The following is a 26,895-nucleotide window of genomic DNA, read 5'->3' as shown; positions in this document are numbered from 1 at the left end:
GGGTGGCGCAGTCGGTTAAGCGTCCGACTTCAGCCAGGTCACGATCTCGCGGTCCGTGAGTTCGAGCCCGCATCGGGCTCTGGGCTGATGGCTCAGAGCCTGGAGCCTGTTTCCGATTCTGTGTCTCCCTCTCTCTGCCCCTCCCCCATTCATGCTCTGTCTGTCTCTCTCTGTCCCAAAAATAAATAAAAAACGTTGAAAAAAAAATAAAAAAAAAAAGAAATTAGTCAGAGAAAGACAAAAATCATATGACTTCACTCATATGAGGACTTTGAGAGAAAACAGAGGAACATAAGGGAAGGGAAACAAAAATAATATAAAAACAGGGAGGGGGACAAAACAGAAGAGACTCATAAATATGGAGAACAAACTGAGGGTTACTGGAAGGGTTGCGGGAGGGGGGTTGGGCTAAATGGGTAAGGAGCACTAAGGAATCTACTCCTGAAATCATTGTTGCACTATATGCTAACTAATTTGGATGTAAATTTTAAAAAATAAAAAATAAAATTAAAAAAAATAAAACACACACACACAAATTTTAGATTAGACACTGTACAAGAAAGCTAGAAAATTTCCCGAAATCATATAGCTGATATATGAATGATAGACTTCCCCAGATTTGACCATAAACCTCAATATATACATGACATTACAAATGAATTGAGAAGCTGAGGAAAATTCTTCTCAACTATCACTAGTAAATAAATTTTATTGAGCCATGATGGAAGAAAATGTGAATTATCTTTCTATTTCTCACATAGAAAATATTACAAAATCATTTTTTATGAAGAGACAAATAATTGTTTAAATGTTGGGGAAAAGTGTTAAAGAAGTGTGTGAGACAGTTAATTAATAAAAGAAAAAAATACTTCCTTTTGAAAAAAAATAAATAAAGGAGATAATCCAAGAAGATATAACAGCAAAAGTGGTTTGCTGGTTTGGGATGCAGCAAAAGTGGTTCTAAGAGGGAAGTTCATAGCAATACCAGCCTGCATCAAAATGTAAATATCTATGCACCCAAATACATGACACAAATAATAACAAACAAAAAGGAACTAATTGATAATAATGCAATAATAGAAGGGGACTTCCATACCCCACTTACATCAATAGACAGATCATCTAAACAGAAAATCAACAAGGAAACAATGGCTTTGAATGACACACTGGACCAGATGGACTAAACAGATATAATCAGAACATTCCATCTTAGCAGAATACACATACTTTTCAAGTGCACATAGAATGAAATAGATTGCATAGTAGGCCACAAAACAAACTTCAAAAAATTTTAAAATATTGAAGTCATACCATGCATCTTTTCTCTAACCACAATGCTATGAAACTAGAAGTCAAACACAAGAAAAAATCTGGAAAGGCCACGAATACATGGAGGTTAAATAACATGCTACTAAAGAATGGGTCAAGTAGGAAATACAAGAAGAAATTAAAAAGGAAACAAATTAAAATGAAACCTTTGGGAAGCAATAAAAGTGGCTCTAAGAGGGAAGTATATAGCAATACCAGCCTGCATCAAAATGCAAGAAAAATTGTAAATAAACAACCTAATCTTACACTTAAAAGAGCTAGAAAAAGAACAACAGGGGCGCCTGGGTGGCTCTCTCACAGTCAGTCGTGAAATCAAGCCCTGCGTCAGGCTCAGCACTGGGTGTAGAGCCTGCTTAAGATTCTCTCTTTCTCCCCCTCTACCCAACTCCTGCTTGCTCTCTCTCTCTCTCTCAAAAAACAAACAAACAAACAAACAAACAAACAAAACCTAAAACCTTCAAAAGTAAGGAAACAATAAAGATCAGAGCAGAAATAAATGATGTAGAAACTGAAAAAACAACAACAATATAACAGATCAATGAAACCAGGAGCTCGTTCTTTGAAAACAATCAATGAAGGGGCGCCGGGATGGCTAAGTCAGTTGAGCATCCACCTTCAGCTCAGGTCATAATCTCATGATTCATGAGCTCCAGCCCCACATTGAGCTCACTGCTGTTAGTGCAGAGCCCACTTCGGATCCTCTGCCCCGCCCCCACCCCACTCATGCTCTCTCAAAAATGAATAAACATTTATTTAAAAAAAGAAAAAAAATCAATGAAAATTGATAAACCTCTAGCCAGATTTATGAAGAAAAAAAGAGAAAGGACTCAAATAAATAAAATCACGAATGAGAGATGAGAAATAACAACCAACACCATAGAAATACAAACATAAGAATATTATGAAAAACTATATACCAACAAATTAGAAATGCTAGAAGAAATCCCTAGAGACATACAACCTACCAAAACTGAAACAGGAAAAAATAGAAAACTTTTAACAGCCTGATTACCAGCAAAGAATTGAATCAGTAATCAAAAAACTTTCCACAAAAAAAATAAAAAATTAAAAAAAAAACTTTCCACAAACAAAAATCCAGGACCAGATGGCTACACAGAGAAATTCTACTGAACATTTAAAGAAGAGTTAATATCTATTCTTCTCAAACTATTCCAAAAAATAGAAAAGGAAGGAAAACTTCCAAATTCATTCCATGAGGCCAGCATTACCCTGATACCAAAACCAGATAAAGACACCACCAAAAAAAAGAGAGAGAGAGAGAGAGAGAGAGAGAACTAAGGCCAATATCTCTGATGAATTTAGATGAAAAAATCCTCAACAAATACTAGTAAACCAAATCTAACAATACATTTTAAACTCGGGGAGCCTGAGTAGCTCAGTCAGTTAAGCGTCCGACTTTGGCTCGGGTCATGATCTCGCAGTTCATGAGTTCGAGCCCCAAGTTGGGCTCTGTGCTGACAGCTCAGAGCCTGGAGCCTGCTTTGGATTCTGTGTCTCCTTCTCTCTCTACCCCTAACCCACCCACACTCTGTCTCTCTCAAAAATAAATAAACATTAAAAAATTTTTTTTAAATCATTCACAGTGATCAAGTGGGATATATTCCTGGGTTGCAAGGGTAGTTTGATATTTGCAAATCAATCAATGTGATACATCACCTCAATAAGAGAAAGGATAAGAACCATATGATCATTTCAATAGATGCAGAAAAAGCATTTGGCAAAGTACAACATCCATTCAAGATGAAAAAAAAAAAACCCTCAATACAGTAGGTTTAGAGGAAAGATACCTCAACATAAGAAAGGCCCTATATGAAAAACCCACAGCTAACACAAGGAACAAGACAAGGATGTCCACTCTCACAACTTTTATTCTTTAAAAAAAATTTTTTTTAAATATTTATTCATTTTTGAGAGAGAAAGAGATTGGGGGAGGGGCAGAGAGAGAGGGAGACACAGAATCTGAAGCAGACTCCAGGCTCTGAGCTGTCAGCACAGAGCCTGACGTGGGGCTCAAACCCACAAACCACGAGATCATGACTTGAACCGAAGTCAGACACTTAACCGGCTGAGACACCCAGATGCCCCTCACCACTTTTATTCAACGTAGTACTGGAAGTCCTAGCCACAGCAATCAGAAAACAAAAAGAAATAAAAGGAATCCAAATCAGTAAGGAAGAGGTAAAGCTTTCACTATTTGCAGATGACATGATACTCTATATTGAAAACCCGAAAGACTCCACCAATACACTGCTAGAACTGATGCACAAATTCAAGGATACAAAATCAAGACACAGAAATCTGTTGTATTTTTTTTTAAATGTTTATTCATTTATTTTGAGAGAGAGAGTGCGCAGAAAGGGGCAGAGAGAGAGGAAGATAGAGAATCCCAAGCAAGTTCTGTGCTATGTCAGCACAGAGTCCCATGTGGTGCTCAATCCCACAAACTGTGACATTATGACCTGAGCTGAAATCAAGAGTCAGAGGCTTAACTGGCTGAGCCACCCAGGCACCCCTGTATTTCATTATTTTTTTAATGTTTGTTTATTTATTTATTTTGAGAGAGAGAGTGTGTGTGTAAGTGAGGGAGAGACAGACAGAGAGGGAGAGAAAGAATCCCAAGCAAGCTCCACACTGTCAGTGCAGAGGGCCCAATCTCACAACTTCAAGATTATGACCTGAGCCAATATCAAGAGTCAGATGCTTAACTGACTGAGCCACCCAGGCACCCCAGAAATCTGTTGTATATCTATACACCCATAATGAAGCAGCAGAAAGAGAAATTAAAAAACAATTCCATTTATTTTTTTTTAACGTTTATTTATTTTTTTTTGAGACAGGGAGAGACAGCATGAATGGGGGAGGGTCAGAGAGAGAGGGAGACACAGAATCTGAAACAGGCTCCAGGCTCTGAGCCATCAGCCCAGAGCCTGACGCGGGGCTCGAACTCACGGACCGTGAGATCGTGACCTGGCTGAAGTCGGACGCTTAACCGACTGCGCCACCCAGGCGCCCCATCAATTCCATTTATAATTGCACCAAAAATAATAGAACACCTAGGAATAAACCTAACCAAAGAGGTGAAATACCAGTACTCTGAAAACTATAAACACTGATGAAAGAAATTGAAGATGACACAAAGAAATGGAAAGACATTCCATGCTCATTGATTGGAAGAACAAATACACACACACACACACACACACACACACTACCCAAAACAATCTACAGATTTAATGCAATCCCTATCAAAAGACCAACAGCATTTTTCAGAGAACTAGAACAAACATTCCTAAAATTTATGTAGAACTACAAATGACACCAAATAGCCAAAGCAATCCTGAAAAAGCAAAGCTTGAGGCATCACAATTCTGGACTTCAAGATACACTACAAAGCTGTAGTAATCAAAACAGTATGGTACTGGCACCAAAATAGACACATAGGTCAATGGAACAGAATAGAAAACCCAGAAATAAACTCACAATTATATGGTCAATTTTCAACAAAGCAGGGAAGTATATCCAGTGGAAAAAAAAAACAGTCTCTTCAACAAATTGTCCTAGGAAAATTGGACAGCAACATGCAAAAAAATGAAACTGGACCACTTTCTTACACCATACTTTCTTACCCCATAAATTCAAAATGGATTGAAGACCTAAATGTGAGACCTGAAAACATAAAAACCCTAGAAGAGAGCATAGGCAGTAACCTCTCTGACATCAGTCATAGCAACTTTTTTCCAGATAGGTCCCCTGAGGCAAGGGAAACAAAAGCAAAAATATTGGGACTACATCAAAATAAAAGGCTTCTGCACAGCAAAGGAAATAAGAAACAAAACTAAAAGGCACCCTATGAAATGGGAGACATATGACATATCTGATAAAAGGTTAGTATCCAGAATATATAAAGAACTTATTTAAAAAACAACTTATAAAACTCCCAACACCCAAAAAACAAATAATCCAATTTCAAAATGGGGAGAAGACATGAACAGACATTTCTCAAAAGAAGATACACAGATGGCCCATAGACCCATGAAAAGGTGCTCATTATCACTAATTATCAGGGAAATTCAAATCAAAACTACAATGAGATATCACCTCACACCTGATGGAATGGCTAAAATAAAAAACTCAAGAAGTGAGAGGTGTTGACAAGGATGTGGAGAAAAAAGTAACCCTCTAGCACTGTTGGGGGAATGCAAACCGGTGCAGTCGCTGTGGAAAATAGTATGGAGTTTCCGCAAAAAGTTAAAAAAAAGAACTACCCTCCAATCCAGCCATCATACTACTGGGTATTTACCCAAAGAATACAAAAACAATAATTCGAAGGGATACATGCACCCCTATGTTTATAGCAGCATTATTTACAATAGCCAAGATACAGTTATAGCCTAAGTGTCCACTGATTGATGAATGGATAAAGAAGATATGGTGTATATATAATGAAATATTATTCATTCATAAGAAGAATAAAATCTTGCCATTTGCAACGACATGGATGAAGTTGGAGAGTATAATGCTAAATGAAAGAATTCAGTCAAAGGAAAACAAATACCATATGCTTTCACTTGTATGCGGAATTTAAGAAACAAAACAAATGAGCAAAGGGAAAAAAGAGAGACAAACCAAAAAACAGACTCTTAATTATAGAGAACCAAACTGATGGTTATCTGAGGGGAGGTGGGGGGTGGGGGGATGGGTTAAATAGGTGATGTCAATAATGAGCAGTAGAGGATGTATGGAAGTGTTGAATCACTATATCGTACCCCTGAAACTAACATAACACTGCATGTTAACTAATTGGAATTAAAATAAAAGTTAAAACAAATAAAATAAAATCTGATAAGAAAAATCACCAGTAGATAAATGGGAAAACCACAAGGTGAACAGAACTGACAAAACGGAAAACTTGAGTGGATCATGTTTGATAACATGATTGTGAGGCCTTAGTGAGGGTGTTGTAAAAGGGTCAAATAAACCTATATTCCCTATCCAAAAAGTGTTTCTCTTAAATGCAAAAATGATTTATGCACAAAGCTATTCATCAGTACATTATTTATGGTAGTTTCGAATTGGATCTAATGTCACATCTAACTGTAAGAGAGTGGTTCATGTAGTTACTAAACCTTAGGACATCTGGGACACCTGGGTGGCTCAGTTAGTTAAGCGTCTGACTCTTGGTTTTGGCTCAGGTCACGATCTCGCAGTTTCATGAGTTTGAGTCTCATGTTGGGCTGTGCGCTGGCAGTGTGAAGCCTGCTTGGGATTCTCTCTCTCCCTCTGTCTCTGCCCCTCCGCCTCTCATGCTGTCTCAATAAATAAATAGATAGATAGATACTTAAAAAACAACCTTAGGACATCCACTTACTAGAATGTCCCAAGGCTGCCATTAGAAATTACATTGATGAAGAGTAGGAAATGGCAGAAATGGCTTATAGGACAAATTAAAAGATTATATATTAAACTCTGCCTATCTCTTAGGTCTTGTGTCTGCCTTGCTAGCTCTAGTTTAGCCAGACTGGCCTTGTTTCTTCTCCTGGAACATACCACCCTCAGCCTCTGAGTAGCTGCATCACAGTCCTTCATTTTATTCAGGGCTCTGCTCAAATGCTACCTCTGCTCTGCCTACCCTGACTAAACTCTCCTCCATCCATCAACTATTTATCTAGTTCCTCTCTTAAGTGCCCCTGACCTTGCTTTATTTTCCTTTATTATCAGACATTACATCGTAATATTTGTTTTTGTTTATTTGTTGTCTGTCTTGCAGACAAGAAGGTAAGTACGTGAAGATGAACACTTGACAAACTAGCGTCTGCCATGCATATCACAGGAGTTTAGTGGGTATTTGTTCTTTGCCCTTTTCTTGCTATGTGTTCTTCATAGGTTCAGAATCTTTTCTCCTATGCTGCAATATCCCCAAGTTTATCATTTGACTTTCAACTTTCTGTATGGTTATTTTAGATCAGTATACATTTTAAGTTCAAGAGAGTCTTTTATTCAAGAAATTCCTCTTTAATCTAAAGATAATATAAATATTTGCTTATATTTTTATTGTTTCCATTTGTCCATTTAACTTTTTAATCCATATGGGCTTATGATGTCAGATATTGAGTCTTCCCCCGCAAATTTAACAATTTTCATTTATGCTCTGTGGAGAAATTCTTCCTGTTTATTCATCCATCCATCCACCCATCCAATGTATGTCTTATTACCACTATATTTTATGAATTAAAATATCATACTCTTCATTTGGTCTTCTGAAAAAATTTAGAGTCAAATTACCCATCATGACAAAATATCCCTATGAATTTTATTGGAATTGCTTTATATTTATGTATTAAATTAGGAAGAGTGATGGCCTTTTCTACATAATTCTTCTCATCTACTACTATTTATTTAGGTCTTCTTTTAAGTTTGTGTTGTTTTCTTCCTATAGGTCTCATTCATGTTTTTGTTAAGATTTCTATTTCTTTGTGTGATAGATTAAAGATGTCTAAAAGTGTTATTTTCACTCCTCCTGCTATCACTGCTTTTCTTGCTGTCTTTTCACTCACTTGACCAATAGAACGCAGTGGAAGTGATGCTTTTGGACTTCAGAGATTATTAGTTCATGAGAGGACTTTCAGATGAGTTTCTTAGAATGCTCATTCTTTGGTGTCTCCTCTTGGAAGCCAGTCTTCATGCTGTGAGAAGCCATGCCTCCTGGAGAGGCTATAAGATGATACACCGCCTGTCAACATCTCCACTGAACTCCCAACTGACCAGCAGCATCAATCACCAGTCATGTGAATGTGCCATCTTGGATGTTCCGGCCCAGTAGAAGCCTCAGAATACTGCAGCTGACATCATGTAGAGCAGAGAACTGCGTGGTTCACCACAATTTTGTCAGAAATAATGAGTCATTGTCTTGAGCTGCTAAGCTTTGGCATGATTTATTACACATTAATGGAGTACTAGTATAGTTTGGGTATTTTACATTTCTGGTGCTGTTGTTAATGGAAATACTTTTCTGCATATTTTATGACTGGTATCACTGGAATATAGGAAAACTGTTGCTATCTGGCAAACTCAAGTTGTCTGACTGTATTTAATCATTTTAAGGTCATCGTCTTGGATTTTCTAGTTACATAATCACATATCTGAAAGCATAATTTTGTTCCCTTTCCAACGTTAAATCTCATTATTGTGTTTGAGTTTTATTGTAGGCACTTGAAACAATAATGATTTTATCCAGGTTTGTTGTCTGATTTAGAGCTTTCATGGAAATCCCTCTAGTGTTAGATATTCTTCCTCAAGTTAATGAAGAATCCTTCCATGCCTGGCTTATAGGAATGGATATTCAGTTTTATCAAATTCTTTTCTAGAGTTTATTGGAATGATTTAGCAATCAAAAGGAGAAAACAGAACACTAAATGGTGCCGTACTGTTTGAATTATCCAAAAATTAGTGGCTGAAAACAGAGTCCTTTTTTTTTCCCCCACCTGTGAGTCTGTGGATCAGAAATTTGAGCAGGACTGAGTAGGGATGGTTTGTCTGCCAACCATGGGAATCAACTCACGCAGCTGTATTCAGCCAGTGGCTGGGTAGGGGATGGAAACTCTAAGTCATCTCATTCACATGTTGGAAGCTTGGGCTAGGCCGGGACCCTTAGTTATCCTCCATGTGGCCTCTCTTTCCACGTGCTCTCTCTCTCTCTTTATATGTAGTTTCTCTCCAGCAATATACCCTGCACTCATTTACAGCTGAACATTCTGTTGATCAAAGCAAGCCACAAAGCCAGCACAGGTTCGAAGAGGACATAGCCTTACCTGTGTGAAAGTTTAAAAATGGCTGCAAATTCTTTGACACTATTCCCATTGACAGATGGAGTGTCTGTGCCCTCTTTTTGCATCGGGAGGGCTTCAGTGCATAGATAATGTGGAAAGGATGCTATGTGATTTTGGAGGATAGACCGTCTTCTGCCTTGTTCTCTTAGAATGCTCTCTGTTCTGATGCTTCCTGTCGTGTTACTCCCTCTCATGCTGTGAGAAGCTCAAGCCCATGAGGAGGCCACGTATAAATTGTCAAGTTGGCAATTCCAGCTGAACCCAACCTTTGAGTCATCGCAGCCCAGGCTTCAGATATGTGAGTGAGGAAGCCTCCAGCCCTCCCCTCCCCTGCCCGAGTAACTGCAGCCATTGAGTCATCCTTATTGAAACTCTAGGAGTTGTGGCTGGAGACAAGCCAGCCCTGCTATACCCTGTCCAAATTCCTGACCCACAAAATGCATAGGTCTCCTTCACTGGCAGTTTTACACCAAGAAGTTGAGGGCAGAATGTTATGGAGCAGAATTTGGTATCTGCAAGCAGAGTGTTCCTTTAACACATGAGACAGATGACCTGTGGCACTGTGTTGGGGATTGAGTGGTAGGCAGAAGCATATGGGCCTTGAAGAGGCTGCGGCTCAGGACTTGAAGGAAAACAAAGAATGTGTAATTGGAAGCTGGAGGAAAAGGAATCATTATTCTGTGGTGGTAGAATACGTAGCAAAACTGTCACCGTGGCAAAGTGGAAAACAGTAAATATACCAAATGAACCCACGGATCTGGCTAAGGCAATTTTCAGGAAGAGTTGGAGGTGCCACCTGGCTTCTTCCACCTGTGAACAATAAAAGGAGAGAGGAGAGAGATGAAGTGCTAAAGGAGCTACTTAGTTTTCAAGTAGCATTGGAAGGAGATGTAAAGGGCCTAGGCCAGTTTTCCCAGCCAGAAAAGGGGTCCCAAAGTAAGAAAGAGCCTCAGATCAAATCCAGGGTACTGTCAGGAAAACACAATTTCATGGTAGAGATGAAGCCAGGGTTAAGAATGCGGCTGGGATCCCGCCTTCCTAAGGATGTGCTTTGCATGTCTTCCCTTTTAAAAAATATGACATCTAAGATACTCTAAGATCTTCTAAAAGGTATGTTGCACAGTAGCTTCATATGGAGCTCAGGTAGAAAAGGGGTTGGTTGTGTTGAGATTTTTAGGCATTTGGTTTTTGTCTAAAGAAGTGCATTTATTAGTTGATACATAAGAGACCCACAGAGTTTTTACAATAATTATATCAGTTTGGACTTAAAGAGACAGAAAGACCAAAATGAAAAGGTGCCTTTGGATCCCTAAACTTCTATGGGCAGGAAGCAGCCTGAGAGAGCTAACCAGGTGTGAACACAGGCTATTTCCTATGGAAAACAAAGGATGCCTCAGAGGGCAGAACGAGGGCTATAGGGAATCAGCACCAGGAAGGAGGATTGGACCTCAATCAAGAAACAACAGGGGCACCTGAGTGGCTCAGTCTGTTAAGCAGCAGACTCTTGATTTCGGCTCAGGTCATGCTCTTGTGGCTTGTGGGATGGAGCCGCAAGTTGAACTCTTCGCAGACAGTGCAGAGCCTGTTTGGGATTCTCTCTCTCCCTCTCTCTCTGTCCCTCCCCTGCTCACACATGCATGCACTCTCCCTCTCTCTAAATAAAAATAAACGTTAAAAAAAAGAAATGACAACATGTGTTCAGCTGGATGTTAGAGTCACTATGGTGTGGCTGCTATGGTGAGTGTCGTGACCCACCCTTTACTTTATCAGAATGATAGTGTTGACTGCATTTATCCCATGCCTGTCCCTCCATCAAAAGCTTGGGGGGGGGGGGTACAGCTAACACATCTCTTTCATTTACACGTCTTCAAATCAAGAGAAGTCACACCCAAAGTCAAATGAAGAACTACATCCAAGGAGCCTTACCTGCACTTGTACCTGATTTAGATACTGGATTTAGATTCTGGACCTTGACCCTGAGCCCAGTGCCCTAATAGGATAAGACTTGGGGGCAGGGCTTGCAAGGGGTGAGTGTATTTTGCATGTGGGAAGAATGAATGTAAATACTTTTTGGTCAAAGAGCAAACTGTGGTGGTTTTTAAAAATGGTCCCAGGGGCGCCTGGGTGGCTCAGTTGTTTGAATGTCCAACTTCACCTCAGGTCGTGATCTCATGGTTTGTGAGTTCAAAGCCCCATATTGGGCTCACTGGTGTCAGCAAGGAGCCTCCTTCAGTTCCTCTGCCCCCTCTCTCTCTGCCCCTCCCCTGCTTGTGCTCTCTTAAAAATAAATAAAACATTTAAAACAATAAAAAGAAAATAAATAAAAATGGCCATAAACTTTCTGACAAACCTCACATTGAGAGGTAGACTCTGTGCCCTGTCCCTCTGAATCTGGGGTGGTTTATGACAGCTTTCACCAACAGAATGTGGAGGGAGTGATGCTGTGTGGCTCCCAAGACTGAGTCAGAAAAGTCTGTATGCCTTCTTGGGATACTTGCTGTATTGCAGGACGCTCCCCAGAACCTGGCCACCATGCTGGGAGGAGTCCACACCACATGAAGAGACTGTGATTAGGTTCTCAAGTTGAAAGTCCAGCTGAGCCCCATCTTTGCATCTTCCCACCCAAGTGCTAGTCATGCAAGCGATAAAGCCTCCAGATAATTCCAACCCCCAACCATTTGAGTCATCTCCAACTATGACAGTCTACCTGGCTGAGACCTCAGTCATTGTGCAGCAGGGATGAGCCCCCATGCCCCATCTTAATTCCTGGTTCACAGAATCCACAAACACAATAAACTGGTAGTTGTTTTACATCACTGAATTCGGGGTGGTTTGCTTATAGCAACAGAACGCCCTCCTGCAGGGAGATGTAGCCTGTATATATGGAGATAGGAGGAATCGTTGGTAGCTGTCTTGATCATCTCCCACAGAGCTCTTTGAGTCTCAGCCTAGTTCAAGACAGGCACAGTTCACTGTGGGGGTTCAAGAGAGGATCACAGAATTCAGTGGCAGGAAGTAGAGCCAAGGTACTCGGGGGGCTGGAGCTGAGAATGGGGCCTGCAGGAATTAGGGCTGTGCCGACCTGCTCTCTCCGGGACTGCATGGGTTCTCCTCCCCCATGTGCCTCGTGGGAGCCTGTAATGGCTCCTGGCCCCACTGTCCTCTAGGACCCTCAGTCCAACTGGGCACACTGGCTGCTCCCGTGAGAATTCCCAGTCCATGGTTGGGGCAGGGGGGTTGGCTTGGGAACCAGGCCTGGCTGTCTTTGACCAGGGGTCCACTCTGGCCCCCAAAGCCAAAGCCAAGAAAGGGGGTCCTCTCCAGGTGTGGGCAGGGCAGACACTCTGACATATGTCAGTCATCCAGATGGGCGGACATATTTTTGATCAGGGAGAAATAAAAATAGGCATTGTTGGCTGTTAATCGCTTTTTTGTGAGGTCTGAGGTAACTAAACCTTATTCTCCAATCTTTCTCTTCCTTCCTTCCTTCCTTCCTTCCTTCCTTCCTTCCTTCCTTCTTCCCTCCCTCACTCTCCCTCTCTCTCTTTCTCTCTTGTTTCATTCCTCCCTCCTTACCTCCCTTCCTCCCTTTCTCTCTTTCTTTCTTTGTTCATTTTCGAGTTGCTCCCAGGGAGAAGGGGAGTAGAGGCTGATCCCTGAGCCCAGGGAGGATCTTTTTCACATGGGGCTTACCCCAAAGTGTTCAGGTCAATAGGACTTGTGGAAAAGAAGATGAAAGCGGGAACTGCCTGGAGACCTGCCTGCCCCTCACCATCATGTCCTGGCCCTGATGCTTGAGGGACTTGAGGGAGAAAAGCAAAAGACATGCTTCTGACAGTCCCACTGAACTTCACTTGTCCTTGGTCAGTAAAGCAAGGGAAGTACCTTAAACACTGTCTGGAAACTTCTTTAGCTAGATCACCCAGTTTATTAGGTACATTTTCTACTTTCTGAGTTACTGCAGGTGACTGTGTAGCTAAACTTTCTGCCACTATGCAGAATGGATTCCTGTCTCTGACTTTTAAAAGACATTTTCTTCCATTTCCTTTAAGCTCTCATCTGAAGTATCCTTTTTAAAAAAAAGTATTTACTTATTTAAGTAATCTCTACTCCTAATGTGGGGCTTGAACTCACAACCCCAAGATCAAGAGTCACATGCTCTTCTGACTGAGCCAGCCAGGCGTCCCATCGTCAGAAGTATCCTTAAAGACCATCAGACTTCATCTAACAGATTCTTCAAAGGCAATCATGATTTCATTACCACTCATATCAAAATCCTTCTGGCTTCTGACCTTTGCTGGTTCCAAAACTTCTCCCACACTCCAGTTTTTGTTTCCACAGCATCCTAGTTCTAAATAGTGGATATAATTATCTGCATTAATTATACATACAGTAAAACCTTGGTTTGAGAGCATTAATTTGTTCCAGAAACATGCTTATAATCCAAAGTACTTGTATATCAAAGCGAATTTCCCCATAAGAAATAATGAAAACTCAGATGATTTGTTCCACAACCCAAAAATATTCACATAATTCAAAATACTGTAATATAATACAAAATAAAGAAAACACAAGATATAAAAAAATAAATTAACCTGCACTTACCTTTGAAAACCTTCATGGCTGCTGTGAGGGAGACAAGATAGAGGAGGGTTATTGTGTAGGACGACTTTCTTTCTTTCCTTTTTAAAAATTATTTTAATTTTTTTAGAATTACGTTCATTCTGTCTAATGGAATCACTGCTATCCATTGGCTCAATGAAATCTTTTTCTTTTTGCACAACTTTAACAAGGAACCTATCCAATGACACTAGCTTTTGCCTCCTTTTGAGGATTTCGTGGAAATGTGACATTGCATTGATGACCACTCACAATCTCACACAGAGAGACAGAGAGAAGAACCATTGGCTCAGTTGTGATCATGTGACGTTCAGTGTCATGTACTACTCGTATTGCAAGATATCACTTCTTTATCAAGTTAAAATTTACTAGACATGTTTGCAAGTTTGGGGGAGTACTCGCAGAACAAGTTACTCGCAATCCAAGGTTTTATTGTACCCCTCTTATCTGTATTTGTTATCTATTGCTGTACAACACATTACCCCTGAATTAGTGACTTAAAACAATAAACCTGTGTTATTGTACCCCATATCTAGCTATTCCTGTGTTGTTCTGGTTCAAGGTCTTTTATAAGTTTGCAGTCAAGATGTCACCAAGGGCTGGAGGGTCCACTTCCAAGAGCATTCCTTTTGTGGGTGGCAAATTAGTACAGGCTGTAGGCAGGAGGCCAAAGTTTCTTGCCATGTGGAACTCTCCACAAATTGCTCAAGTGTACTTAAGATGTGATGTTGGCTTCCCCCAGAGTGGGTGATCCAAGACAGCAAGGTTGAAGTTTCAATCAATGTCTTTCATGACCTAGCTTCATAATCTATATACCAGTATATCCACAATATTATTTTTGTTACATATGTCCGCCCTACTCAGTGTGGGAGGTACTACACAAAGATGTGACTACCAGGAGACAAGATTTATAGAGGTCATTCTGGAGGCCAACAACCACAGCAGGGAGGCCTGGGCACAGCTGTGCTGTGCTGATGCTGGCTGGGTAGAACTTGTGGCCAAAGCTGCAGCTGGGGTTCAAGTCAAGGAGGGTGAAATTGTCAGAGCACTGTGTCAAGGCTGGGCCACCACCCGGACTCCTTCCCCTGCTCCTGAGGGTGGACCAGCATCAGGATCACTGGGCCTGAGAACAGGGCTGAGGATTTCCCTACTTCGTCCCCCGTCCCTTCCTGGGACCCCAGGTTAGGGACAGCAGGGGCAGGAAGCCTAGTAAAACTCTTCAGTGCCCACCCACCACCACTAGTATCCTGAGGGCGAGGTGAATGAGCCTTTCCCGCAAAGATGAACATGGGCCAGGACCTACCCAAATCCACCTGGAACTGACAGGATAATTCCACGTTCCTGGGTACCACCCTCTGGATACCCCTGCAGTTAGACACACAACACATCGGCCCAGCATGATACCGGAACTACACTTCCCAGAAAGCTGTGCTACAAGCTCGTCTGGATCTGGAGGTCAGAGCGGCTCCGGGACCCCGATGCCTTCTGGGAAATGGAGTCGTCTGTCTGCGCAGCACAAAAGCTCCCGGGACTTGTAGTTCGTGTCCGGTCCGCGCAGGCGCACTTTCCCGCGACGGTGTTTGGCCTGCTCCTTTGTGGTGGTCGTTGGATTTCTGTGGGAGGCGGGTCCGCCCAGTCTGCGAGACAGCTCTTCGTACCCGCTAGTTCCAAACCTCTGAGCCCGAAATCGGCCTTGGTCCCCTCACTCGGAGCCCCGGGAGGAGCGCGGGTGATGGGGCGTGAGCGCAGGCTGGAATGTGGGACGCTTGCTGAGCCTGCCTGACCCCGACCCTGGAAGTGCGCAGGGGGCTCCGCGTGCGCGACCGTGAAGCCGGAAGTGCGTGTGTGACCCCACGGGGCTCCCAGGCAGGCTGTCCCTTAGCCCCAGGAACAGGACCCGTGCCTCTGGGCCTAGCTTGGGGCCGGAGGTTGCAGAGCTGCCCACGTGTCCGGGGAACGCTGCCGAGGGGCGCGATGGAGACCCCTGCTCCAAAGCCCCAGGAGACAGGTACAGCGTCGCTGTCTGTGGATTTGTATTGGAAGAGACCGAAGGTGAATTTTGCTGCTGTGAAATTCTATACAGAGAACCCAGAAACGAGAGCTGTATGAACGTTGATGAATCTTACCTACCCAAAGTTAAGCAAAAAGACTAACAAAATGATTACGTTTATACCAAGTGCAAACACTGGCAAAACAGAAACTATTGTTTCAGATGTGACTGTAAAGTTAAGCAAGGAAAATACTGTAAAGGCCAGAGAGTGTTTAGCTGGGGAGTGTAGGAAGGTGAGGGAGAGAGATGATAATAGAAAAGGTTACCAGGACAAGGGCCCGGGGTGTTTCTGGGACACCATTAGTATTTATTTCATGACCTGTGTCAAGAATTCCCTGGATGTTCTCTTTACAACTGTCCGTTCCAATATTAGGTTCTTGCACGCCCTGTGTGTGTGTATCACAATCAGAATCTTTTAAAGATAACCACAATCCCATTAGGCTGGCTATTACAAAAACAAAAAAAAAATTTTTTTTTTTAATAAAAAATAACATGCCAGCGTGAATGTGGAGAAATTGGACCCTTTGCACTGTTGGTGAGAACGTAAAATGGTGCAGCCACTGAAAAACAGTTGGAAAATTCTTTAACTTTTCTTTCAAAAATTAGAAATAAAACTACCATATGATTGCTGGGTATATATCTAAAAGAATCGAAAGCAAGATCTGAAAGAGATACAGACTATGTTTATAGCAGTATTAGTCACAAGAGCCAAGAGGTGGAAGCAACCCAAGTGTCCATCCACAAATGAATGGATGAACAAAACTGGTTTATCCCTACAAGACAATATGGTAAAGCCTCACATGGTGTGACATGGATGAACCTGGAAGGCATTATGCTAATGGAAATGAGCCTTGTTTCAAAATAACAAATGCTGTATGATTCCACTTATGTAAGGTCCCTAGAGTAGTCAAGTTCATAGAAAGTGCAATGGTGGTTGTCAGGGGCTGAGTGGAGGAGGTATGGGAAGCTGTTGTTTAATGGGTCCAGAGGTCTGGTTTTGCCAGATGAAAAAGTTCTGAGATTGGTTCCTCAACCACGTGAATATACTTAACACTACTGAACTGTACACTTAGGAATGGTTAAGATGGTGGATGTTTTGTTACGTGTGTCTTTACCACAATTTTGAAAAAGTTAAGGAATGTTAATAAAATAATGATTAAGGTGTTAGTGCGAACAGAAGTTGAAAAGACCCTGGGAGTCCAAGGAACACTGAGTCGCATGGCCTGTTCATGCCCTGATGGGTCTGACAAGCTCTCCTCGTCCAGGAAGGGCATCCCTGAGAAGCCTACTCCTAAAACCCCTGCCTTGGGGGGCCTGGGAAGGAGCTCAGATTCAAAAGTGTGTCCAGGTAGTTGGAGCAATGGTCCAAAACTTGGGTCACAGGACACCGTCCGTCCATTTGTCCATTCCCTGAACACTTGTGTGGTGTACTGTGTTGGGGGCCTGCCCTCAGGGCCATGGTTCTGAGTGACCAATGGAAAAAGTGTTTGGGTCTTGGCCTGGCACACACTAGGCCCACAAGGAGAGGGAAGAGCTTGTGCATATCCAAAGACAGTGTCAGCATCTGTGTAACGGCATAAGTAAGGGGGTCTCGTGAGCTGTGATGAAAATATCTCTCCTTTATTGTAAAGAAGCATCTAGTACAAGTAACGCACAGGTGCTAGAGAAGTGTTAGAAAATCGAAACAAGCACAATAAATATTAATCCCCCAAGGGGCACCTGGGTGGCTCAGTTGGTTAAGCGTCCGACTTTGGCTCAGGTCATGATATGGTTCATGAGATGGAGCCCCGCATCAGGCTCTGTGCTGACAGCTCAGAGCCCAGAGCCTGCTTCAGATTCTGTGTCTCTCTCTTTCTCTGCCCCTCCCCTGCTTGATCTCTGTCTCTGTCTCTCTCAAAAATGAATAAACATATAAAAAAATTTTTTTAATATTAATCCCCCAAGCCCCAGAGAGAGCTCCTCTTAACTTTTTGACAAACATTCTTGTGGGCTTTCCCAGTCATATTATGCTAATTATTTTAGTAACTATATTATATAATACTTTGAAACTGGTAAGCTCAGTAGAATGTTCACATAGAAACAGTACTAATGGAAACCAATTTGACAATAAATTTCAATATTTATTGAAAAAAAAAAACAATTCCATACATTAAAAAAAAGAAAAAAAGGAACAGTACTAAGCAAGGATCTAAAATGATCTCAGATGTCAGGTTGATAGTTACTAATTTGAAAGTATTATTTCTCCCTATTTTTAACAGATGTTTATTTATTGGTGCGCTTGGGTGGCTCTGTCGTTAAGCGTCCAACTTTGGCTCAGATCATAATCTCACGATCGTGAGTTTGAGCCCCTTGTTGGGCTCTGTGCTATCAGCTCAGAGCCTGGGGCCTGCTTCAGATTCTGTGTCTCCCTCTCTCCCTGCGCTTCCCCTGCTCACACTCTGTGTCTCTCTCTCTCAAAACTAAGCATTAAAAATTTTTAAGAATGTTTATTTATTTTTGAGAGAAAGAGCACACACACATTAGCGGGGGAGGCGCAGAGAAAGAGGGGGACAGAGGATCTGAAGCAGGCTCTGTGCTGACAGCAGAGAGCCCTATGTGGGGCTCGAACTCATGAACCATGAGATGACCTGAACTGAAGTCAAACGCTTAACTGAGCCACCCAGATCCCCTCTCCCTATTAATAAATCCCTCTTGTCCCACTTTCCACCAACCACCCATTCCTTTTTTTTTTTTTTTTTTTTTGCCTTTAAACCAGAACTCCTCCAAAGAGTTATTTTTGCTGTACCTAATTACTCTCTTCCAGGTCTGTCTTGAACCCATCTAAGCAGGTTTATGCCCCTGCAATGGTAACACAACTATCTTTGTCAAGTCCACCAGCAAATTCTATGTTGTTTGATCTGTCATCACTGTCTTCTCTTGGCCGTGGGACAGCGCCTCTCCTGGTTTTCCACTTGCCTCTCCAGGAACTTCTCAGTCTTCATGTTGGTCCCCCACAGCCCCTAAGATGAGAGACCTCTCTCCCCAAGACCAGAGGGCCTCAGGGCTGGGTCTTCAGAAGCCTCCCCTCTTCTATAGCTGCACCGACTTTGAGGAAGCGTCATCCAGTCTTGCAGCTTTTACTGCCACACATGTGCTGATAATTCCCAAATTTATGTTTCCTGCTCAGATTTCTGCTCTGAACTCCAGGCTCACTACTCGCCTGCCCACTTGGCACTTCCCCTTGGATATCTAATACCCCTGGAACTTAACATGTCTATAAGGACTCCTGCTCTCCACACAGACCTCCTCCTCCCCCTGTACTCTTTCCCATCTTAACAAATGATCATTTCTTTCTTCCAGCTGCTCAGTCCAAAAATCTTGGAGTATTTCTTCACTCTGCGTTTTTTCCTCACATCCTGCCTTGGATCCATTCACAAACCCTGTTGGCTCTTTCTTCACAAGGTATCCAGACTGTGCCCCTTCTCAGCTTCCCCCCTGCTCAGCACCACCCCTCCCTGGATCGTTGTATTAGCCCCTACCTAGTTTCCCTACTTCTACTGGTTCTCCTCTAATAGCCAGATGATCCTGTTCCAGAATGAGCCTCACCATGGCCTGTGAGGTCTTGTGCCATCTGGTCTCCAGTTCTGAGTTCCAACCTCATCTTCTGTCACTGGCTCCTTCACTCTGCTCCGGCCACACCGGCCCTTCTGCTGTATCTGGAACTCAGTAGGCACACTTCTACATGATAGTCTGTCTGCTGGCATGCTTTTCTCCCAAATACCCACGTGGCTTGTCTCCTCATGCTTTGTTACCCTCTCATCAGGAAACCTTTTCTGGGGGCGCCTGTGTGGCTCAGTCAGTTAAGCATTAGACTCTTGATTTCAGCTCAGGTCATGATCTTACAGTTTGTGAGTTTGAGCCCCATGTCGGGCTCCATGCTGATGTTGTGGAGTCTGGTTGGGATTCTCTCTCTCTCTCTCTCTCTCTCTGTCTCTCTGCCCCTCCCCTCCTTGTGCTCTCTCTGTCTCTGTCTCTGTCTCTCTCAAGATAAATAAATAAAAGAAAAAAAAAAGGAAACCTTTTCTGAACCTCATCTCTAAAATTGTATCCCCTCCCCCACATTCTTTATCTCTCTACTTCATTCGTCCCTTTCTCTCTTCACTGTGTGTGTTAATTATCCCTGCATAATAAATTACCACAAGATTTAGGGACTTAAAGCAACAACAAACATGTTATTATCCCACACTGCTTTTGTGGGTCAGGATTCACGTGGATCAGGATTCACGAGCAGCTTAGTTGTGTGCTTCTGGCTTGGGTCTCATGAGATTGCTGTTAGACCGTCTGCCAGAGCTGTGGTCAGCATTAGTAGTAGGAGGGCCAGGAGGGCCTGAACTGTAGTAGTTCAGGCAAAAGGAGACTCAAACTTGAACTCTGGCAGTGGGGGAGGTGACAGGGAAGAGGGATTTGGGTTGATGAGACTGTAGGGCTTGATATCAGAGCACAGAGGTGAGGCTGAAGACCCAGCCTTGGAACCTCCCATTTCCAGCCTGAGCAGCTGGACAAATGGAGGTGCCATGTCCTGAGATGGGGACACCCAGTGAGTGGATGATGTGGGTGAAATGTAATGAGTCAGATGCTGGCGACGTGCGGAGGGGGAAATCCAGGCCACTGCAGACTCAGAGCACCAGGGAGGGGACTGGGGTGGAGAGAGGATTTGGTAGCTGCCCTAGTACCAGGGAAGGGTGAGGCTGTAGACTCTGATGAGGTTCTTTCAGGAGACGGTGTGACGGTGATGGGTGGGACAGAATGAGAAGAGCAGGTGCAGGAGACAGAGAAGAGCTAGTTTCTTTTTAATCTACTTATTGCCATATAATTTAGATGCAATAAAATGGGATGTGATGGGATTTGGCATATAAATCTGTGTACCTACCACCCCAGTTAAGGCAGGGAACATTTTAACACCCCAGGAAGTTCCATTATGCCTCTGTACTCGATTCCTAGTGTTCCTCACCTCAGGCAACCCCCAGAATGACTTCTGTCATCATAGAATTTGCTTTAGAACTTCATGGATTGTGCGTCAACTATACTTCAATTAAAAGGAAGGAAGGGAAGAAAGAAAGAAAAAGAGAGAAGGAAGGAAGGAAGGTAGGCCAGGAAGGGAGGGAGGGAGGGAGGGAAGGAAGGAAGGAAGGAAGGAAGGAAGGAAGGAAGGAGGGAAAAGAAGGGAGAGAGGGAGGGAGGGAGGGAGGAAGGAAGGAAGGAAGGAAGGAAAAGAAGGGAGAGAGGGAGGGAGGGAGGGAGGGAGGAAGGGAGGAAGGAAGGAAGGAAGGAAGGAAGGAAGGAAGGAAAAGAAGGGAGGGAGGGAGGAAGGAAGGAAGGAAGGAAGGAAAAGAGAGAAGGAAGGAAGGGAGGACTTCATTGAACCATATTTTATGTACCACTTTTCATCTGGCCTTTTTTTTAATTATTTCATTCAACTAAGTGTTTCTCAGATTCATCCATATCATGTGTGTGTATTAGCAGTTCATTCATTTTTATTGCTGTGTGTTATTCCTTGTATGAACATGCCACAATTCATTTACCTGTCAATGAGCACTAGTTTTTAGCTCTTATGAGTCAAGCTACTATAGTCATTTGCATACAAGCTTTTCTGTGGGCATATATTCTTATTTCTCTTGGGTAAACACCTAATAGTGGAGTAGCTACTGCCTCATAGGATAGGTATATGTTTATCTATGTAAAACAAAACAAAACAAAACAAAACAAAACTCTGAAACTTCCAAAGTGGCCAATCCATTTTACATTTCCACTAACGACGTGCAAGAGTTACATTTGCTCCAGATCTTTGCCAGCACTTGGTATTGTCAGTCCTTTTAATCTTGGCTCTTCTAATGGCATGTGGTGCTTCCTCACTATGTTTTTCATTTGGATTTTCCTGTTGGCTAATGATGGTGAGCATATTTTCATATGCTCATATCACCACTTTTATATCTCATCTTATGAAGGTCTAAGTCCCTTGCTCATTTTTTTTATTAGGTTGGTTGATCTCTTGTTTTGATATATAAGAACTCTTTCTTTACTCTAGATGTAAGATCTTTACCATGTATGTGTTATATGTGTATAGGTATGTGTTATCATGTATGTGTTCTGTATGTGTTATATTTGTATATTTATATGTATTGTCTGCATTACCACATATATAGTGAATATTTCTTTGCAGTCTGTGGCTTACTGCCTTAGGATCCCCAGGGCCACCCTCAGGCTTGACGTTTCACTAGAAGGGCTCTAATAGGACGCAGAAGTTATTGTCTCATGCTTGGTGCCTATTACACCAAGAGAATACAGAGTAAAATCAGCACAAGGAAAAGGTGCATGGGGCAAAGTCTGAAGGAAACTATGCACAACCTTCCATGCATCCCCCACCAGTGGAGTGGCAAGGGATGTCCCTAATTCCCTCAGCAGTGAAGCGTGACAACATTCGTGAAGTGTCACCAACCATGGAAACTTAGCCAAGTCTAGGTGTCCAGTGTCTGTATTGGAGGTCAGCCACGTAGACATACTGCATGACTGACCTGTCACTAAAGCTCCGGCCTCCCAGATGGGAAGTAGGTGTCCACCATGAATCACACTGTGAGTGTAAGCTATCTAGACAATCTGGCAAGGCCAGGGTGCCTGAAGGCCTCAGGCTTGCAAAAACACTTTTCTTACCCAACAGACCATTTTAGGAGCTCAGTTCCCAGGAGCTATCCAAGGGCCAGTTCTGAAAACATGCCTTCCATGGGAATATGCAGGGTGTGAGCAAACCAGGCCCATAGAGTTAACCCTTTCCTACATGCCCCCCTTTTTATTTTCTTAAGGATGTCTTTTATAGAGCAGACACTTTTTAAATTTTGGTGAAGTCCATTTTACCAACTTTTATAGCTAGTGATTTTTGTGTCCTACTTAAGAATTCTTTGCCTACCACAAGGTCACAATGATCTCCTCCTATATTTTCTTCTAGAAATTTTATAGTTTTAGCTCTTCTGTTTATAGCTACAATATAATTAAAATTAATTTTTTTGTATTTAGTAGAGGTCAAGGTAATTTTTTCTTCTGACAGTTGTATCAGGAAGTATCCAACCAGGAGACAGAAACTGCACAGTAGTATAAACAGGGAAAGTATAGTATAAAAAATTTTAAGTATAACATGGGATTGGAGTATTAAGGTAAGTAAGAAATAAGAAGACTGTCACATCCTATGACCTTGCTTAGTTTATTTATTCAGTTTTAAAGTTGTATTGTGGATTCCTTAGGCTTTTCTGTGGAGAAAATCACATTGTCTGCAAATACAGTTTTACTTCTCCCCATCTAGTATTTATGCATTTTATTTTTTTCTTTCCTGTTTTATTTCACTGACTAGGACCTCAAGTACAATATAAAATAGAAATGGTGAGAAGAGACGTCCTTGCCTAGTTCCTAGTTACCCTATCAGGGTAAAAACATTGATTATTTATTTAAACATTATTTATTATGATATGAGTTATAGGTACTTTTTGTAGATGCCCTTTATCAACTGGGTAACTTCATTACTGGTTTGCTGAGCATTTTCATCATGAACTAGTGTTGAATTTTATCTAATGATTTTCTGCATCTGATAGTACAATTTTTCTCCTTCATTCTCTTAATACAATCTTAATGTGATTAATGACATAAATGTTCTAATGTTAAACCAACATTTTGTTTCTGGGGTAAACTCCACTGAGAGATGTGCATACATATACACCCATACATACACTCTTATGCATATATATACACCTACTAGTGATTTGCTAATATGTGGTGAGAATTTTTGTATCTATGTTCCTGATATTGGTGTTTAATTGTCTTGTAATGATTTATCAGGTTTGGGTATCAAGGTTATGTTGGCCTCAGAAAGTGAGTTAGGAAGCATTCCCTTCTTTTCGATTTTCTGACAGAGTGTATGTATTTTGCCCTTAAGGGTTTGATAGCATTCATTCATCATTGAAAACCGTTTGGGCCTTGAATTTTCTTTATGGGAGGAGAAGGTCCTAAGAGGGAAGTGGTCTACACTATAAATGCCTCGTAGAGATCAGAAAAGGTAAGAAACCCAAGGAAAAAGCCCTGTTGTTTCTTCACAATACAGAGCCACAGGTGCACAAGTGGTCGTGTCCTTTGTGCCCCTGTTGGGGTGCTGGGGGAGAGGTGAGCGATCCTCTCTGGACAGATTTGAGCCCCACAGGAGCAGGCACTCATGTGTCCTCTCTCTCTCTCTCTCTCTCTGCAGCTCTTCCTGGAGCCAAGGCACAGGTGACGCTGAGGACTTTGCTTTCTGTGCAAGTGGGAGTCAAGGAGGTGTCTATTCTTTCATGAATTGACTTCTCTGACCTTTGCATGTATATTTATTGGGGTCATAATGTTTATTTAAAACCTACTTCGGCAAGGATGTGGGAAAAGGGGAATATTTTTGCACTGCTGGTGGGAATGCAAACTGGTGCAGCCACTCTGGAAAACAGTATGGGGCTTCCTCAAAAAATTAAAAATAGAACTACCCTACGACCCAGCAATTGCACTATTAGGTATTTATCCAAAGGATATAGGAGTGCTGTTTCAAAGGGGCACATGCACCCCAATGTTTATAGAAGTGCTATCAACAATAACCGAAGTATGGAAAGAGTCCAAATGTCCATCAACTGACAAATGGATAAAGATGTGGTACATATATACGATGGAATATTACTCAGCGATCAAAAAGAACAAAACATTGCCATTTGCAACAATGTGAATGGAACTAGTATATTATGCTAAGTGAAATAAGTCAGGAGAGAAAGATAAATATCATTTTTTCACTAGTATGTGGAATTTACGAAACAAAACAAATGGACAGAGGGGAAGGGAAGGAAAAAATAAGATAAAAAGAGGGAAGCAAACCATAAGAGACTCTTAATTACAGAGAACAAACAGAGTTGCTGGAGGGGAGGTGGGTGGGGAAGGATTCTTGGTAGCCATTATTAATATTCTCCAGATGAGCCTATAGTCAAATATTTGGAAAAATATATGTTCAACAAAATATTTTTCATTATATTACCCAATTACTGAAAGTTTCTGTTCTTTCATTCCATTTTTTCTTAAGGAAAAATCAACACACAAATATACAATGTCAGTCTCCCTCTGTGATCTTTCCTGAAGAATTTATTCTTCAAGTATATGGTTAAGGGAGTAACCTCTACCTTTAAAAGTGCCTTTCTATTTCAGATACTGAACTTCTGAAAGGAATTATCATGAACATGAAAGCTAGATGAGAGAAGCTCTTACTCAATAAGATCTGGGTAAATTAATTCCCGAACAGATCTGCATTTTCTCATCATATTTGTCTTACATATTCAACCAGAAACAAAGAATCAATTTACAGCCAAACCAAGTGTCTGTGTCTCCATTTAAAACTTTAAATGTATTTATTAACTTTCAAAGCCTCCTGCCCACATGGGTAAGGATTTCATTTGAAGAACAGGTGGTTTTTTTGTAACGTTTATGTTGTATACTCATCCTTTCTTGACTCATTCCTATTAACTAAAATGATTTAGAACTTTAATAGGCACTGGTAACTTGTTACTTTTGAAAAATCAGGTTGAAAAATTTTATTACAAATTAAAATATCTTTTAAAAATTCTCAAGTTGAGGGGCACCTGGGTGGCTCGGTCGGTTAAACGTTCAACTCTTGATTTTGACCCCGGTCATGATCTGACAGTTTGTGATACCAAACCCCATGTTGGGTTCTGTGCTAACATCATGGAGTCTACTTGGGATTCTCTCTCTCTCTCTCTCTCTCTCTCTCTCTCTCTCTCTCTCTCTCTCCCCCTCCCTCCCTCTCTCCCTCCCTCCCTCCCTGCCTCTCCCACGCTCACACCCTCTCTCAAATAAATAAACTTAAAAAAAGTCTTAAGTTGATTATCTGCAAAATTTTAAAGTTGTAAGTATTTAGTTGAGTTCATTCTCATTACTGGGATTACATTTCAGCTTGTACTTGTTGGATGAACTAAACCAGATGAAGGAGAATGTGGTGTTTACTCAGCCATTGTCTGACTATCCTGGGGGGGGGCATGTTCTCAGCTGGTGAACAAGCTGTCTTTGTTCCTTTGCCCGCGTGCATTTTGGGATTATGTGGGTGTCTACTACAGTGACTGGGGCGCTGAGGTAGCTGCTACCCTGGTCAGATCTCTCAGGCTTTGTCCTCTCATGACTTTGGTGAGGATGCCCTGCGATGATGTGGCTCAGCCATCACACCTGGTCTGGCCCCCTGGCTTCTGCTGCCTTGGGCCACGGGCAACATCAGTGGATCTGCTTTGGTGAGGAGGCTCCATTCATGGCAAGGTGGGCACCACCACTTGTAGAGTCTTTGTCTCATGGAGAAGAGACCCCCCCACCACTCATGGGGTCTCCAGCTGTGGTGATGAGCACACTATTACCTGGGGAATTTCTGCCTATGGGGTCTCTACCTCTCTGGGATAGGGCATGTCCTCCAGTGGTGGAAATGATGCTGTTTAGCCCAGCTTTGCCCTTGACCTCCTCTTTCCCTCTCACTCTGTTCTGACAACTCAAGTATTCAGACCTGAAAGCCCACACTGGGAGTTGGGGGGAGGAAGTGGTCCTGAGGTCCCAGGAGTGGATGAGCACAGGGAGACCCCAGGGAGGGGAAGAAAGGGATCTGGGTGGGTGCAGGACAGAGGACTGTGAACCCCAGTTATTCAAGGAGGAGAGAGATGGGGAGAGCCCAGGGGTCTGAGCAGGAGGGGCCAGGAGAGGGTGCTGCATGCAGATGGAAGAGTAAGAAGGAAGATCCACACAGTTGAGATGCAGAGCCACAAACAAGCTGTCCTTTGGCATCGTTCTGCACATCACAGCACAAAGTCCCCTCTCGTGTGCTGTGCCCTGACTAGCCTTTCTTCGGTAACTTGTCCTGTTCCAAATTATTTAATAGACATACTTCCTCTTTATCTATCGCTTCATCTTTAAAAAAACATCCCTCTCCCTCCTCCTTCAAATATAATTTCTACCCTGGAATTTCTAGGAATC

The 26,895-nt window shown here is 42.2% G+C and overlaps 1 long non-coding RNA gene across 1 annotated transcript; it reads left to right on the top strand.

The window, feature by feature from the left end:
* The first annotated feature begins 15,197 nt into the window (after positions 1–15,197).
* On the top strand, positions 15,198–25,675 carry LOC125914474 (uncharacterized). Its single transcript, XR_007455315.1, has 3 exons — positions 15,198–15,848; positions 23,804–23,923; positions 24,110–25,675. It is a non-coding gene; the product is annotated as an uncharacterized LOC125914474 (long non-coding RNA).
* Positions 25,676–26,895: the final 1,220 nt, after the last annotated feature.

This window comes from Panthera uncia, assembly GCF_023721935.1.
Source record: "Panthera uncia isolate 11264 chromosome D3 unlocalized genomic scaffold, Puncia_PCG_1.0 HiC_scaffold_8, whole genome shotgun sequence".
In the NCBI taxonomy this organism is placed as follows: Eukaryota; Metazoa; Chordata; class Mammalia; order Carnivora; family Felidae; genus Panthera; species Panthera uncia.
The sequence above is the reverse complement of the archived record's forward strand: the minus strand, read 5'-3'. Positions and strand labels throughout refer to the sequence as shown.